Here is a 10,635-nt window from a genome sequence, read left to right as displayed (position 1 = left end):
GGTGGGCTCCGTGATGCCGCGCTGTGGGATGAGGAGCCGCGTGGTTGTGGTTCCTGGAGGAACGTTTCTTAGCGCGTGCTCGGGCCCTTTGCGGCTCTGCTTAAAGCGTTGCCCCGGGGCGGCTCGGGCCGCGGCTTAGCCCTGCCCTCAGCGGAGCCCTGCCTTCAGCTCCCGGCCGGCCGCCGGCGTGCGGGCTGTAGCGGGGGAACGAGGTGCTCGCTGGTTCCGTGCGGGTGCGCTGAGCAAAGCTTTACTGAGCCTCTGCTGCTCTGTGTGTTCGCACGGGCCTTGCCGTGCTCTAAGTACGAAGCGCTGTTTGCGCTGTGTCCCGTGCTTTCTTCACCCGTACTTCCTATTGTCCCTGTGTCAGGGACCTTTTGGGTGGGCGGGAAAGCTATGAGAAATTCTGAGCTAAGCTGGTGCAGAAATCGTGTGGCAGCATGGAAACAGCCTGGGCTCAGCGATGCCCTTCTTAGTAGGGGAAATGGGTGTGCTCGCATCTCACACGCAAAGTTTCAGCCCGTGTGAGCTCCAGGCAGGGGCTGCTGGTGGTGGAGCTGTGGCAGAGCCCCAGGGAGGCACAAACACACATCTCTTGTTTGACTTGAGCGCTGATCCTGCAGCAATTAAGGGATGGATATCAGTAATTTTGTAGACAGGTGTCTGTTAGGAGAAGGAGAATTAAAAAAAAAAAAAATCAAAGCTTTGGCACATCTTAATTAACTTGTCAGTCTAGTTAGCAGATAACCAAACCTGCAGGAACTCAGTGGAGCTGAAACAACAGCACTTAACGAGAACTTACTGTAGGATTGCGGCTGACTTGAAAATGTAGCTCGAGAGAACAGAAGACAAAGCTGATAAGAAGGTGGAAGGAATGCAACAGCCTGCGAAGCCATCTGCTCCAACAAACGTTCGTGTACATTCACTTAGTGTACCTATAGATACATTGCTGTGAGTATTGGCAAAGGTCACTATGGAAATGGAACCTAGATAGCAGACAGAACTTTCAGTGGGGGGATTGGAGTATCGATCTCTGTTCGGTTCACTTGGAGCTGACTCAGGGACCCTTACATTTCTTAAAGATGAGCAGCACCAGAGAGCAAACAGACTGAAAGACAACCTGAGTGCTGGGAAACTGGAACCTGCAGTAGGAATGGGCTGCTGCAGCTTGGGAGATGAAAAGAGATGATTTAGGGAAGGCTGGACATGCAGCTATGGATTTCTACTGAATACAAAAGACCAGTTGTTAGATTTACATGAACCATTTTCTTTTCACGTTTTTTTTTTTCCCCCCAGTGCAAGGCTTCAGAAACAATTCATCATCTTTTGTCATTTGATATATATAAATGTGTGTGGGAAATAGATGTAATTTTTAGTTCTGTTTTACAGGGCAAAAGGAGGGAAGGAACTATCTAGCAGCAACCAGCAGCAGCTGTTCGAGAAGCAAAGCCAAAAGAAGGGCAGTATCTCCTGTACTCTGGTTTGACTGCATTTACCATTAAGCTGAGATAACTTGCTGCTAAAGTCTCAAGTAGCAGGCCATCCAGCCTAGCAAAACACAAAGACTTCAAACAAAGGTAGGCCAGAGAGTAAGAAGCATTTTGCAGTATGCTTGGGGGTTATCTATAACAATTTAATGCTTTATTACTTAACTAAGTAGTATCTCTGGTGGGAAACTGCAAACTGTGAAGTAGACAAGTCATGGAATGAGGATACACGTAAAAGCTGCTTGAAAGGATGGCAGACTGGTCGGAAAACTTGGTATCATAACTGCAAAGTCTCTGACACCAGCACAGGTGGTGCTCATTCTAGTGCCATAAAACTCAGAGGGCAGCAGGTTTTGCCCTCGTGTCACATCATGACATCATGGCAGTCTTCTGGCTAACTAAATTTAAGTACTAAATTTAAGCTAACTAAATTCAAGTTCTTTACTATGAGAGTGGTGAGGTGCTGGAACAGCTGCCCAGAGAGTTGTGATGCCCCATCCCCGGAGGTGTTCAAGGCCAGGTTGGATGGGGCCCTGGGCAGCCTGGTCTAGTATTAAATGGGGAGGTTGGTGACGCTGCCTGTAGCAGGGGGAGGTTGGAGATTCGTGATCCTTGAGGTCCCTTCAACCCTGGCCATTCTGTGTGATAAATTTCTAACCCACAGACATTACTCCTTTTCACTGTGCCTGTATTATCTCTAAGTTAACATGAATAAACCTGTTGAGACAGAACCTAAGGATAGTTTATTATTTGGAGTTTCATCCTTGTGGAAAGGACCTTGAGTTGCTACCACAATGCATGTGAACTACAGCACCTGTAATAATTAAAGACCAGTTGCATTTTCACTGAGTTCAGTGAGGTTTGTTACTGACATCAACAAGTGAGTCACATAAGGGATGAGATATAAGAGAGTTCACATGTAAGGTTTTTCCTTCAGGCAAGTACTCTCAGCATTGATTTTGATGCTTGCCATTTTGATGCTGCCTCTTCTAGGCCAAAATCTCATGTGCCTGCATGCTGCCATCTGAGAAGACATCTTCTAAGATCTCAGTGCTGCACCAGCCCTGCCCGATGAAGTTCAGAAGTAAGAGAGGTGACTGCTTAGTTAGAGTGGTACGATGAAGGATCAGGGCATGTGTTAATGGAAGTCAGAGATTATTTAATTGGAAGCCTAACTTAATCAGTATGTGTGTCTAGACATTGAAATAGAAACAAGGTCTACCCGTATTCCAGGAATTGTGCACTAGGCATAGAATTATTTATAAAAGGACTGTTTTACAGGATTAATAAGATGATATATTAAATTCCATCTTCTTGACATTCATACAGTTGGGTCAGATTTGGTGGTTTTTTCTTTGACTTTAGGTTAGTTAACTGTCAAGACTCAAATTTCAAACACATGTAAATTGTGCTGTATCCTAGTTACTGTTCTCTGAGTGCTTATTTTTAACCAGGCACCGAAACTTCTAAAATTCAAGCTGTTAGTTAGGTGACACTGCATGGCCAGTAATTAATGTCAGTATATCAGACTTTCACTGTCTGCTTCATATTTAAAGTTAATGCTTCTGATCCCCCGAGGACAAGACAATATGTGAAATGCAAGGGAAGAAAGATACCGCAGAGGTTTAGACCCTTAAGAAGGCAAGTTCATTTATGCTATGGGCAAAAACAATGCTTCTGAACATTTTTTCCAGTACTGCCCTTGGTGTCTGAAAGTCAGTTCTCAGCACACTAAGACAAGGTGCACAGTGAAGTCTGAATGTACATATTTTCTTCTTGGTGATTGCTATACACAGTGAGTCTAATTTTGCCATTTCTATCTTGAGTTTGTGATCCATTTAACATACCTGGTTTGTTTGTAACTGTATGAAGCTGGTATCAAAGTGATAGGAAAGGAATCAAGGGGACAGCATGAAGTAAAGAATAATAAAAGTATTTTGTTCCCTGATAGAGATTCAGAGGGGGAATAGCACTGTTTTTGTTGTTGTTGTTGTTTTTTAAGAAATCACAAACTGTATGCATGTTACAGCTGTTAGCATTGCACAGCTAATTAAGTTAATCCTTTCTTCTGCTCACCACACAAACGTGATCCTATTGCAGTGTTTTACAGACTCAGTATCTGCAGGAGTTAATATTTCATTGATTCACTCCAGAGCTTAACCATTCTTACTGTAATTTCCTCCCTCTCCCAACATCTTGTTGGAATTTCTCTTGTTATGACTTGCAGTTGTTGCCTCTTGTCCTTTTGCAGTGTACCTGCAGGAAGAATCTGGCACCTTTTCTATAGGTGTGTTTAAGATAATTGAAGACAGCAATTGCATAATCTCTCAACCTTTCCTTCCCCAGGCTTGGACAAGCCCAGTTCTCACCCCCGAGGTGGTGCAGGCCATCAGCTCACTCCCACTATTACACTGTAAGGAACTTGCAGATACTGTTTCCTTGAACCATAAATGAGGAACCCTTCTGTTGCCTACAGGTGGGTCTGTGGTTGCAGGAACTTCTTACCTTAACAGCCATCTACTGGATAGCAGTTCTGCAAGGGGAGGGTGACCCTCTGTGAGTTAGGTCTGATTTTATTCCAAATGCACAGAGTTAACATCTTTTGTGAGCTATTAGCTATGTATAAGAGGAAGTAAACCACCAGCATTTGTAATCAGTTACTTTGAATGCCTTTTGGTCCCAGTGGACACTCCTGAAAGGCAGTTCTTGCCAGCATGTCAACTGGATGCCTTTTCTCTGAAATGCTGGAGTTCCCCCCAGCCTTTGCCAAACAAGCCTTTAGGACTTGGAAAGTCCCCAGCATGGGGTGTGCTGGGGTGAGACCTTGGTGCTCCTGCTCCTTCTTGGAAGCTGCAAGGGTTGGAGCATCCTAGTGCTCATCAGGGCAGCATTGCTGGCTGCTGGATAAATGCATGAATTAATTCTCTCCTCGATCTTTATTAGCAGCTTTCATACAGCATTCCATAGACTCCACAGCCCTATTAAATTCCCTGTGACAATTACAAGAATTTGCCTTCTGGAAAGACTAATTCATGCAAGAGCTTTAATGAGTGTTTTTCCCCCTCCCTGTAGATTTGTGCTTAAAAATCCTCTCTCATGCTGATACAAAAACACAGTTGCAGATTATATCTTTAAAAATACAGTTATGTTAGCGTGCATCGCAGGACTGAGTCTCTTATCAAGCTGGTAATGAATTCACTGTTTGCTGTTAAATGAATGCTCTGATTATTTTTCAATGCATTGCATTACATACATTTGCAATTCCATTCTTAGTGAGGCTCTGTTGGAAAATGTGCTGATATGAAAAAAATTATTTTCATGTTCTGCTATCATTTAGGAGTAAATGGAGTGTTATCTTCCATTTTTTGTATAACACTGTAGACTAGCCATCTGCTCTAGTCACTGCTTTCATTACTAACAGGAGAATTTATTTTTAGGTTCATATAGTGTGTAATGCTCATATATTGATGCTGATCCTCAGTGTATGCTTAAAAAATTAGCTGTTCTTTATTATTTATGAAAAAAAAAACTATTCAAGAATAACAGAAGGAAAGCATAAACAAACTATCCTTATTTGAGGAAAAATCATGGTTTTGCTTCGTAAGCTACTTTACTAGCAGCCTAGTGAAGCTGTTCATGCTTGAGGCATTTACAGCTCAAGGAATCCTCAGAAACATGAGTGAGTCATCAAATTATTCCTCGTTGCTTCTTAGGGAGCTGAAACAATGATCAGCCACCTAATAATAAAGGAACACTGTGCTGCTGATGATAGGTTATTGTATGAGTTATCGGTGTGACCTCAATATTTCACTGAGATGCAAATTTTTAATTACTAATCTAGACTGGGTTGATTTTTCTTTTCTTGCTGGTCTTGAGATGTTGTAATGGGGTGTAATTTTTCAAAAGATATGTCTGTAGCATAGTGTTAGTGCTATCCTGCTCTGTTCAAGGGTTCCAAGCAAGAAAAATGGAAATACTTCAAGTCATTAGTCACCAGTAATGAGGTGCTTGTGGCTCTACTGTGAGAGGTAAAACAACGTTGTTCAGCAGTTGCCATTCTGGTTAGGATATTAGACAGTGCTGTAGCCCCGTGATATTTGTGGTGTAGATGATATGATGTGTTTTAAATAATTTGTAGAACAGCTAACAGTATGTTCATGTAACATTGCAGCTGTCATAGTGGTAAATCAGTTTTTGTACCTGATTCTTGCTTAGTGTTAAGATTAACAAAAACAACTTTTTAAAGAAGAAAGCTCAAAAGCCATCTTGCGATGCAAGCATACTTCTCAAAACACAGTTCGTTTATGCTAGTCTTTTAATTGAATGTAAAGCACAATTAAACTGCACCTCAAATGTATATGGAGCTGCTCTCTTCCTAAAGGTGAGGTCTTAGGAGTAGCAGATCACATTTTTTCAAGAAATAAGCCTGAGAATCACTATCTCAAAATCAGGACTGTGTCTTTCAGCACATACTCTACTTGTCAAAACTAATTTTATGTATCCTTGAGTGAAGAGCTCGCGCGCTCTCTCTTTTTTCCCCTCTCACAACCTTGTCCTATTTTCCCATTTTAATTTTCTTTTTTAATTTCTTCCTATTAATTTTCCCTCTTCCCCTCCTTGTGTTCATTACTTTCCAATATGTATGACCGAGTATCACTGCTTTTGTATATCTTCTAGCCTGACTTCTGATTTCACTTTGATTGCCACAACTGTAGGGGCACTTTAATTTAACCTAATGCATATCATCATTGGAATTGTCAGTGTTACTATATAAAATATGGTGTTGGTCTCCCCTCGGCATACAGATTAGTTGTTGCATACAGATTCAGTGTTGATTCTATGCATCTTAGAGGACCATTTAATAGTTATATAGGAATCATGGAATCATTAAGGTTGAAAAAAGTCCATCAGGTCCAGCTGCCATTCCATCCCCACCATGCCCACTGAACCATGTCTGTGAGTGCCATGTCTACCCCAGTAAATAGCCCCCATGAAATCCATGCTCTGTTTTTTTTTACAGCTGGAAGAAGTAAGTTGTTGTCACAATTAGTCAAGTTCATTCCAGTGCTATAATCATACTACGTGCCTTTAAATAGAATTTAAAACCTTTAAACTGTGAATAATAAAACAAATTTCATATATTTTAACTGCTGTGTTATGTGCAGTTTCCTGTACATAACCACCAGCACGGCTGATTCCAGCATTTGGATTTTAAGTTATAAGCTCAGCCTCGGTGTTTGTGCATATTCACCATCTTGGTATTTTATATGTAAATCTCAGGATTTCACTACCGTGCACATTCCCCTGCAAGTACTTCTCTGCCACAGTGCAGATCTCTGTGAGCATAGCCTTGATGAATTTTTACAGATAGTTTTATTCCAGTTGCATGGCTAAGACATTTCATGTCTCTGTGCCAAGCTGTCAAAACTGCAAGGATCTAAATGAGGCCAGAGCTGCCACCCTTAGGAAACAGAGAACACAGAGATTTGAGGGCATGATGCTCGAGAGCTGTAATATCCTGCTGCAGTGTAGTTTAGGTTTCTTACTGAAGGACTGGAATGCTTAAGGAATGAGCGCTAGTCCAACATAACTGGATATTGTGAGGTTCATTTCCGTGAACAAAGAGCAAAGCTGTGCCAGTTTGTTTAGGGCAGAACTGGAAGAGTGTCAGGCATATTGCTAAGGGTGCATCTTTTTTGTCTGAAAGAATAAAACCTACGCATTATTATGCAACAATGAAAGTGCTAGAGGAGTCCAGTTGTAAATGAGTTACACCCTTTGCGGTTTTGCTAATTCTCAATCATTTAAATGTGCTGTGATCCCTCAGTGTGCATGCACCATCTCAAGTGTCTCACTGAATGCTAATGAGCTTCTATCGAAAGTAATCACAGAAAGACATCTCTTCCACATCAACACCTATTACCAGCTCCAAAATTGGTTTGTTAAGCTTACTAGGGATATGCCTATAGCTGTGTAGCTGCCTGTAAAAACTGGAAGTCACAGCAGGCTCTGTGAAATAGAGCAGTAAGATGGACTTGAGGACTATCATGTCGTGCCCTTACCAGGGAGATGTCTGAGTGTTTACCAAATACACTTCAGCTATCCCTAAGGCAGTGTAAAGACAAGGTAAAAATGAAGGAACAAAAACTGCATATGGAAGTCCATATATTAACAACACAGTTCCTATAATTAGAGGCAGGCAGGAAGCAATATATTAAGAGCATGCTTATATCTAGCAGTGCCTTAGATCAGCTCTGAGATTCTCTCTGCTTCTTCCAGCAATCCAGCTGACAGATGGTGTCATAGCTTTGTGGCTGAGATCCAGAAGTGAAATGCATGTCTTGGGTTTAGCTATCACTGAAGGGAATCTTGAGTTGGGATGTGTGTACCCAAGCTGTCCCCAACTTTTCATTCAGACCTTTCTCTTCCAAGAATTTTCTGTGATTGGTAACTTTGGGTTCACAGCTCATTTTAATACTCCTCCTTCCTAAGGTTTAGGATATCTCAACACTGTCTTTAGAAATGCTTTTTTTCCTTAGATCGAGTAAGCTGGAGTCATCTTTTGCCTTTATGAAAAATGGGATTTCTTAATTATTCTCCTGGTACATCAGTGGAAAGAAGTCACAAACCTGCAGTTTACCTATTGGAAATATTTCCTCCATTTTGATGTGTTCTTTACACAGTGGAACTTCTTCCATGTAAGTTGCCAACTCTGTCTTTTATGAAACTACAGATAAGCATGTGATTTATCACTGTTTCTTGTTCAAGATTAAACACAGTCATAATCATACACATCCAGGATGAGAATAAGCTTAAAAAGAATTAGGTTAGGAAGAAATTCTTTACTCAGAGGATGGTGAAGCGCTGGCATGGGCTGCTCAGAAAAGCCCCATCCCTGGAGGCATCCAAGGCTAGGTTGGATGGGGCTTCGGGCAGCCTGATTTACTGGGTAGCAGCCGTCCCACAGCAGGGCGTTGGAACTGGGTGGGTTCTAAGGTCCCTTCCAACCTAAGCCATTCTATGGTATCAACTTTTGGGGAGTCTGTGATAACAACAGCTGCTTTGCAAGAGCTGGATTAATATACTTGTTGGGAATCATCTGAACCAGCTTTATAGCTTTTGATAAAAGCTTCTGTTTTGTTAAAGTTCATTCTTCCACTGTGCAGTGCATTTCACAGTTCACATCCATCTGCAAATGTATTTTTTTTAATCCATTATGGCTACTTTTCCCCTTCCATTCATCTATTTTGAAATAAACAAGCTAAATTAATTCAAATGTATTGCCTCCGAAATGCCTTTATTTTTATGGGATATATACTACCTCCACAGTGGGATTTGTGTGGTTCTTGTAGGGGAAAACTAAGTACCCACTTACAGTATCTTTTATTAGCCAGATGATGCTTTCAAAGTGTTGAGAAAACATTAGCAAATTAGTCTTCATGCCAACACCCAATATGCCAGGGGTGTCTTCATTTTTATTTATTTTTTTATCTTCACTTTGCTGTGAGGGTTACTGAGCCATCCCAGATAAAGCACATTACAGCACGTTAGGGTATACTCAAGACCTGGTTTGCTGACTGTACATGTCATGGAAGGACTGGTGGCCATACTATGGGGTATACCCCTCAGATTTGTGTAATATCTGTTTGCCACACTATTTTAGCATTTAATACTTCAGAGTTTTAATATTGGCAACATAATATTTTGTGGGAGTTGGTGTGGAAAATGTCCAGATTAGAGACCTTTTAGGTTTCTATTCACAAATCTCCTCTGTGATGAGTTGTTACCATTCCTGGGGTTCCTATTTCTTCTACGAAGCTTCTTTTGTCATTTATTCTGAGCAGAGATTGATTTTTGTCTGATTTATACAAGGAGATCCTCTGCTTCTATAGTTAACTCTGCAGAGAAGCATATATATATATATATATATATATATATATTTCATGGCAAGCTACTTGAAATAGTGTGTGTTTATAACAAAAAAAACCCTCTCCTGCTATCTCTCTGGGTCTACATCATGAACTTTGTTATCCTGATTTCTGACCACTAAGGTGTATGCATGGCCCCTCCTTTCTCCTTCTCTCTGTTGTTCCATCTTGTTTTTTGCCCATTTCATTCCCATCTAAATACTTCTTTGCCAGATATTTGACTTCCCTGTATTTAATTTGATCCCACTAGAACCAGTACTCACTCCTTCTACCATTGCTCATAATTTCTCACCCTCTCTAAATGTTTACAGCAGGGGTATGCTCACCCCTTAGCTATCAGTGAACTAAGCTCAATATTTAGCACTTTTGATTGCTTTTTGAAAATGAATCACCTCCTCCCCCACCAGTCTTCTGATGTGGGTGCTTTTTTCAGCATTAGATGAATGACAGGATCTCATTTTGAATATTCATTTAGAAGGCTAAATTCTCGTTTGTATTTCATGAAAGGAATATATGTATTTCTTATGTAATTAGTGCTCGCTTGAGAACATTAAAACTATACTAGACAAAAATTAGTGCTAGCCTGTACTAAAGGGAGTATTAATTGAATGATAAAATGCATATTTTCCACCCTCAGTGTTAGTGTCTCATGGAAAGCATGTAACAGGTTCTATAAATGACTCAGTGTAAAGGTGTAGTAACCTGTTATTCTTGTTTCCTTTTACCTGAGAAAAGGCTGTGATAGTACAGTTGTGCGATATTGTGAGGTTTGACAATAGATGTGATTTTGCGGACCTCCGTTAGAAAGGCAGCAGAGCGGGGGCGCACCGAGAGGCGGCCGGCAGCCCCGCGCCTGCCATCGATGTGTGCGAGCGCTGCCGCTGGGCGGCGCTGTTCCGGCCGTACCGAGCCGAAGAATTAGCGACAGAGAAACGCCGCCTGTGCCGTTTAAAGGGAATCCTAGTCAGGAGCAAAGCTGCGTATCAAAGCGCGGGCAGGAAAAAGCCTGCCTCGTTAAAAATCAACTTAAAGCCAGCCGTCCTGCTCCTCTCCGTCTTTCTGCCTTTCTCCCCCGCAAACGAGCTTACGACTCTCCCTCAGGGCAACAGCTCCGGTGGCTTTGAAGAAATCTGTACGCGGCTAAAAGCGCCGCGCACAGTTCCAGCTTCCTCGTCAGACGAGATCCGCCGCGCACGCTCCAGCAGAGCGGGAGCGCGCCC

This window comes from Meleagris gallopavo, chromosome 9 (assembly GCF_000146605.3).
Source record: "Meleagris gallopavo isolate NT-WF06-2002-E0010 breed Aviagen turkey brand Nicholas breeding stock chromosome 9, Turkey_5.1, whole genome shotgun sequence".
NCBI lineage: Eukaryota > Metazoa > Chordata > Aves > Galliformes > Phasianidae > Meleagris > Meleagris gallopavo.
Note: the sequence above shows the minus strand (reverse complement) of the source record.